Source organism: Nelusetta ayraudi, unplaced genomic scaffold, assembly GCF_046127955.1.
Source record: "Nelusetta ayraudi isolate G7.1 ecotype Tasmania unplaced genomic scaffold, CSIRO-AGI_Nayr_v1 ptg000102l, whole genome shotgun sequence".
NCBI lineage: Eukaryota > Metazoa > Chordata > Actinopteri > Tetraodontiformes > Monacanthidae > Nelusetta > Nelusetta ayraudi.
This window is the reverse complement of record NW_027466152.1, coordinates 253,428-260,853: the sequence shown is the minus strand read 5'-3', so window position 1 is coordinate 260,853 and position 7,426 is coordinate 253,428.

Here is a 7,426-nt window from a genome sequence, read left to right as displayed (position 1 = left end):
TAAAATAAAATGAAATTAAATAATTGAGAGAGATCTATATATGAATATATAGATCAATAGATCTATATATTTATATTTATGTTTCTTTTGGTTTTAATCTATGTACAGCACTTTGGTCAACTTTGTTGTTTTAAAATGTGCTTTATAAATAAAATTGAAATTGAATTGAATTGAATTGAATTGAATTGAAATTGAAATAGAAATATATAGTGTTATATATAAAACACCAAATGTGCAACACCAAACCAAATAACAAATACAAACACACCAACCCAAATACATATTTACATGTTTAACTTATAAAAACACAACATGATTACTCAATACTTTTAACATTTCATAGAAGCGGGTGTATCACGCAACTGCACCACCACTGCGCCACACTGTGTGATCATTGCATGATAGGACAGTTGTGCTCAAAAGTTGGACAGAAGGGGTGCAAAAAGACAGTCGAAACATTTGTACTGAAATCAGATCAGCAGAATGCATTTGTTTACAAAATACTCGTATGATTTTGTATGTTGTTTTTTTTTTACACAACAATTACTAGATTCCATACATTTGAAAATCACAACCTGCTTATATATAGCTATGAAAAATACAATCATGAAAATGCTTCTTTTTTTTTAGTATGTGTAAACACACTGTGTCAATGTTACACTTGAGCTTACTGCTTCATGCTTTATCGATTTTCCTCTGATGGACGATTCAAATTATATTTTCAGCCAGTCAATAATTTCATATCCATCCGCTCCAAGCCATCCATCAAGCCCCACACACGGGCCAATTTCACGCGTCATCCTATTACGCCGCAGGGCCGAGGCCACACTTTGGACCATTGACTTTCACTGTGCCTGTGTGTGTGTGTGTGTGTGTGTGTGTGTGTGTGTGTGTGTGTGTGTGTGCGCACACCACGGGGCAGGCTGTGCGCAGGTGAGCGCCAGGCGCTTTGATGCTCCGAGCCGGTGCACACCGGCCACTTTTGCTCTCCCTCCACCACCTGGGTCTATAAACTGTGGCTGCTTTCATGTTGGCCGCCTGCCCCGAACACAGAGAGAGAGATTAATATCAAGTGATTGGCAGCCGTGTTCTCGTTTAGCGCTCCTGTCACGGCGCCCCGGGGTGTCGTGAGTGCTGAAGCAGTAGTGGAAGTGCCATTGTGGCTTTTTTCCGCCGCGTCGTTTAGCCGGCGCCCCGCCCGCCCGCCTGGCAGACAGTGGATGAAAAGTGCCAAACGCCACACTGAATTATGAGCTGTGCTCCGCCCCGGCCATACATACGGCCCAGCGCAGGGAGCCCTTTCCTGCTGAAATGCCTCTTGCTACAGATTACCGAGGCAATCTTTCCCTGCGACAGCGACACCAATGGTTATGTTCCGCGGGCAATCTACCCTGCCAACGCCGCCGCCCTTGCCCAGTGACCTGCCTGCTGGCGTGAAAGACAAAGCACCGAGCGGCGGTGGCACTGCCCATCTCCATCACAGGGTTTAAGCTCCCGATAGGTGATTTTCTTTTTTTCTTTTTTTTCAACCCACCTTTTTTTAATGGGGACAACAAGGCCCCACTTTTCACATCAGCCCCCAGGCCACAAAGACTGGAAGGGCTATCAAGTGCTCCATTACAGACACATGTGGGATTGTTTGCTGAGTTATTATAAAGCAGAGTCAAACTCAAGCTCATCCATCTTGAACGCACCACACCGCCGCTTGGTGCAAACGTCCACTGGGGATGAACTTTCCAGGACCTTTGTGTGTGTGTGTGTGTGTGTGTGTGTGTTGCGAGTTGACATTTTGCTGATGTAGAGCAGTATTGGCAGCCCAGCAGCTCAGCAGCCCTGCTGCTGCTCCATCCTGGAGAGCAGCCAGGGCGAGGGAGAGAGAGAGAGGGTGAGTGAGAGAGAGGGTGACAAAAAGAGAGAGAGAGAGAGAGAGAGAGAGAGAGAGGGAGGAAGTAAGAGCAAAGACGTAGCAAGTGACAAGTTTTTAAATATCAGCTCATTAGCCACCTGTAAACCCGTCTCGCGGGGGCTCGTGGAATTTTCCCATTCCGTCCTAATTGGTTGGAGGTTAGCGAGGGGCCACTCCCACTTGCGCTTGTTTCCTCTCTGGTCGGCCGTACGTGCCAAAGCTTTAATGCACAAAGAGGATGGGGGCGGCTGAGCAGCAGCCACGCTCTCGCTGTTGCGCCGCATGCGGTGGATCGATGCACGCAGAGCGGCAGGAAAGTGCACAGCGAGCCGAACCGTATGCATTTCTCACTCCCTTTAACAACGTGAGGATTCCACAAGCCGCCACTTTTACCCATGGAGCAAATGGTTTATTTTTTGGAAATGCACCAACTTCGCAAATTCCAAACATCCACATTTTTCCTTTAATCTTTAGGAAAGATATATATTCTATAGAATTCTTTATTTATTTATTTTTTCACATCCAAGCTGTTACATATAAAAAAAAAAAAATGACCGTTCTAACATGCCAAGACATAGCAAAACCGACAATATTGACAAGTTGAAGCTGAAAAAAATCAACATGCAACATACAAACAAACTGAGTGAAACAGAATTAGACATGAGCAGCGATGGCGCGGCGCTCGTCTCGCTCCTCGCCCTCGCTGGGGTGTGGGGGGGGGGGGGGGTGTCACTGCTTAACTGAAGGCCCCCTCTGATGTTTAGAAGTCAAGGCCTTTAATAATATTTTCTTTTAACATGTTATATTTATTAGGTTGGGACCCCGTGGTCTAAATTAAGAATACATGTGTTGCTCGACTAAACATCAAAGCCGGCGTTCACTCTGCTCAAAAAAAAAAAAAAATAAATAAAATAAAAGGCTTTTTTTTTTTTGGGTCACTTTGGCAGAGGAAGTTGTTCTCAACCTGGAATGGCATGCAGCCGTGTTACGCAGCGGCGCATGTTCTGTGTGTTCCTCATTACAGGCAATCTGTCGAGACCTGGCCACTGATCACAAGCCTCATGTTTTTCCCTCTCAGTAGACGCTGCCAAGAACGAGGGGCAAAAGTTGTCTTTAGACCCCTTTGATACAGGTGAGCGCTACTTTTACCCCCCCCCCTCCCAACGGACCATCATGGGCATAGAACATAAACGAAAAGATCATCGGACACATCAAGCGGAGGTCTCAGCACGCAGGCTGACTCTGTAGCGTCGCATCCATCCTTTCAAAAGGCCTTTAGATCTTATCCACCTTGTTGACAGCGCCCCCTGTCTACAGGGAGGGTCGAACATGGTCATCACGTGATTTCCCTGAGAAGCTCTGGCACCGTCCATATGGACGTAGCCGTTAACGCACCGTCGCTGCTTCCTTCGTGGTGTTAAAAACCAAAGCGCGTCTCCTGCAAACTGTTCAGTGCATTATGGCAAATCTTGAAAAAAACAAAACAAAATATGTATAAGACATAGCGGCTGTTCAATTCAGAATGTGCCCCATTAGAAACTCAGCGGATGTTTCACCACTTCCTCTGTATTGCTACCACGCCACTGCCCTTTTCTCACTTTCTCCTGTGAAGGTGCAGCATGGAACAAACTGCTTTGCTGCTTTGTTTTGAATTTTCACGTGCTGTGCAATCGTTCCTCAGCATCTTTCCTTTTAACAGACACTGTGAAGGTATGCAAGGTGTTTCTCAGCCCTCCTTCAAAGGACCGCGGCGCTCGTTCCTCCACAGGATCAGTTGCTCGCAATAAAAGAGCATTATCAATGCTTTTCAAGCCAAGTCCTGTGTTTTTTTTCCCCTCCTTCTTCTCTTCATTCACAAGACGAGAGCTTTTGATTCCGACAGGCCTGACATTTTTCTCAAATTCAGCGCTGCCTCTCCTGTCAATAGCAGCGGCTGAGTTGCCGCTCCTCCTTCCCTGAGATGTGGCAGCGAACGTCGGGAGCACATTTTAAAGGCTCCCCGCTGAGATCCATCATTTCAGAGCTGCTGAAAATCTCTCGTTGTCACTCCAGTCGGTGCCCATCAAAGTCGACGATGCTTTCCGCTCTTAATGACGTGCCACAGCCGAGGTGAAGACGCTGTAGTCACTTTGATGCCGCGCAATAAAGAATTGTTTTGTTGCCATTAGTGCCCACTGGGAATGTGCACAATTCGCATCGTTTCCCAGTCAGATGAGCGTTTTGATGGTGCGCCACCGCGCTGTCATTGAACTCTTGGGCTCCACTGTAAAACTGTAAAGCTCCCCATGCTGCAAAACCCCTTTTATTACCCGCCTAATGAGAACATTTTCCCAAATCATTTGAAGAGTGACTCTTTTTCTTAACTTTTGCCTGCGATGCCATGTCGATTTCCCTGAGAAGGATTTATAAAGCATTCTGATTCTGGTTGGAAGGACAAGCACTGGCTTACACTCTGCTAAGCTAAAACAAACAAACAAAAAAAAATGCAGTGATGAATCACACGCAGGCCTCTGAGATTAATACTTAGCGGTAAATACAGATGTATCTGTGTCATCTCGGGCTTCGTAATTATGCATGAAAAATGAGGAGATTGCTGAGCTTTTATATGGAAAAATGAATGTACGCTGGCTTTTGATTTACCCTCCATCATCTCTCCGAGTTCCGCAGTTCTACAAGAAGTCGTGACAAATTTGACATATGTCACATTAGCTTTGCTGTTTTCTTTTTTCAAGTTATATATATATATATATATATGTATATACTTTTCAAAAAGTTTCCAACCATTTCCATCTCACCCGCTGGTATTCTCTCTATCTTTCCAGCTTATACTTTGACACCACCCCAGACCTGTTTCTTTGAATATCACACGGAAAAATTCATAAGAGCCGTCATGGTGATGAAGGCTTCGCCGTCAGTGTCTCTCTTCACTGCCGGCTTCTTGTTTTTTCGCTCTCGTCCGCTTTCTGTTGCCATTCCGGCCCACAGAAGACAGAAGACAAACGCAGGCGTTGCGTGTCATGTACGCACACGCTTCCAGTTGGTGATCAAACGCAAGCTGACGTCTTGTGTTATTGCTGACATGAAAGCATGTTCATGTTCTGCGGGAGCGGGACATTCCTTTTGGTCTTTCGTAGCTTGCAGGTGACAGACGAGATGAGGCGGACTGATTCTCAACCCGGCAGGCGGAGGGGAAAGAATGACATTTGACATTTTTGTCTTTTTAAAACTTGTATTGCAATTCTTTGTTGTTTTTTTACAGCGTCTCCAAAAGCGAATCAAAGATACAGCAATGCTGTGACTCCTTCTCAATCCAGTTCCGCAGAATTTTCCAAGCGGGCCTCACAGATGCACAGGGTGATTTGATACGTGCAGATTTCATCACAGCAAGCCCAATCGTTACCACACTTTTATGGGTTCCTGCCACACCTGCAGAAGGAAGCGCTCACTTATCGCCCTCAATCTGTTGGTCATGATTCATTAGTTCAATATAGGAAATTGTGACTTGCACTTCGCCATGAGCCTCAGAGCCACGATGCTCACAGCCGCCTCCCTTAATTCTTCATTTCTAACTTGTGAGAGGAGAGCAATGGATGCGTACGGATGCCTATTCCGTTTTATCCAGAGCAGCCGAGGGTTCACTGTGACAAATGCTGCTCAGCCATCAGTGACAGAGTGAGGTCTTTGCCATTTCCAAGTGCAGACCGTGTGTGTAAAGGACCCCGCTTTAAAGATAGAAAACATGTTGGTCTGAGTTTGTACTCTCTGATTGATTTCTCACTCGGATAATTGCAGACTGAGTGCTGCGACAGATTGCAGCCTGCCTTCAAATTGATCTCCGCGCGGACAGTCATCTGTTGGTTTATGCTTGTCGAGATTATGCTTATTAAAGCAAACTCATTAATTAACAAAGGCATAAAAAAGTTTTGGCTGCAATGCTGTCAAATTCATTATTTATTCTGGAAAGTCTGTCAAAGTCTAATTATGCTCATCCTCATTAATTTCACATTTAAAAACATAATTATCCCTTTTAGAGGAGGAGGAACGTGAAAATGTGTCTCTCACCTTATTTGTTTATTTCTGCAAACAAAGCCTGGTAATGTAAGACAAGTAATTGGAAAAAATGTACTTAAAAAGTTGGTTAATTACTGATTTGCATGGCAGGTCTTATTTGATTCCACTACACAACTGCAGAAATGAGACTTTGCAGCTGCCTTTTACTTTTGACTCCAACTCAAATCCAATTCAACTTTCCCGATTTTACTTGAAAGCATCGTTCCGTCTGGTAAACGTTACAAGATGAGACTATTTGTTTCAATCTGGGTCTGTAAAGGCCGTTTCAATTACGAGCCGGGCTTGATCCCCGTCCCGGAAACCGCTCCAAAAGAGGACGGCACGGGCCAAGCAGAGTTCATTTGCATTCTGGCTCTAAGCTGCAACTTAATGGCCAGTACATCAGGAAGTCAGCGTGACTGCCAAGACAAGAAAAAAAAAGAAAAAAGAAGAGGGCAGGAGGAAAAAAAAAAAAAACCTGATCTTTGTAAGGAAGAAAAGTTCAAGTTGCTGTAAAAGTCCTTTTTAGCACGGCCCCGAGTTTTTCCACAGTATTTCATGATGTCCGATGACATTTCGATAAGAGGCAAAGGTCCCTCCGCTAGACTTCATTAGCCCGAGTCTAAAACACACAAAGTCAGATAACTCTGAGTTATTCCTTGTAAAGGTCAAGTGGGTCTCATTAGTGTGTGTCCGGGCAAATTTGGAATGCGCTGGAATTAATTAAAGCGAGCGGGGGAGCGATAAAAGGTTCTTCTAAGCCGTGTGGCAGTGCGGTGTAATCACACCAGTCCGACACTGATTAGCTTGTCGGGAGGCAACGCGCCTGTTTCACCAAAAACTGAAATTCGACTTTTTCCACAAACACAAAGACTGTGGGGGTGCAGCGCTAACAACGGACAATGTCGTGAGAGGACGCGTGTAAATTCTGCGTGTGTGTGTGTGTGTGTGTGTGTGTGTGTGTGCGAAAACATTTTCATGCATGCTCACTTTGGGAATCGCAGCCCAGGGAAGGACGATTGCATTCGGCTGGAAGAACTGCCGGCCGCAAAAGCAAAAGCTGCTCTCAGCGCAAATACATTTGAGAAATGTAGTCGTCATTTTTTATTTTTTTTTTACAATAATGAGGCGTTTTACTCACAATCACGAACTCCTGATCCGCTGTGGTCGCGGCTCAACAGCAGCGACTTGATAAGCGGCGAAAGAGGATTTGTTCAGTGAGAGAGGAACGAGATGTCTCTGCCCGTGTGACTCACAGTGTTTGTAAACTTTTTCCTTTTCCCTCCCCAGACACCGCCGTCGCCGGGCCGGGCCGGGCCGGGCCGGGCCGCTTCCCCGCAGGTCACCATGTGAATTACATCCTGCGACCAGCTGCTCCGTCCTGTCAGGAGTGTTCGGCGAGAGATGACGATAGAGAACAGTGAACGTGAATTCACGTGGATTCGCCCTGGCACTTTGTCGAACGTAGCA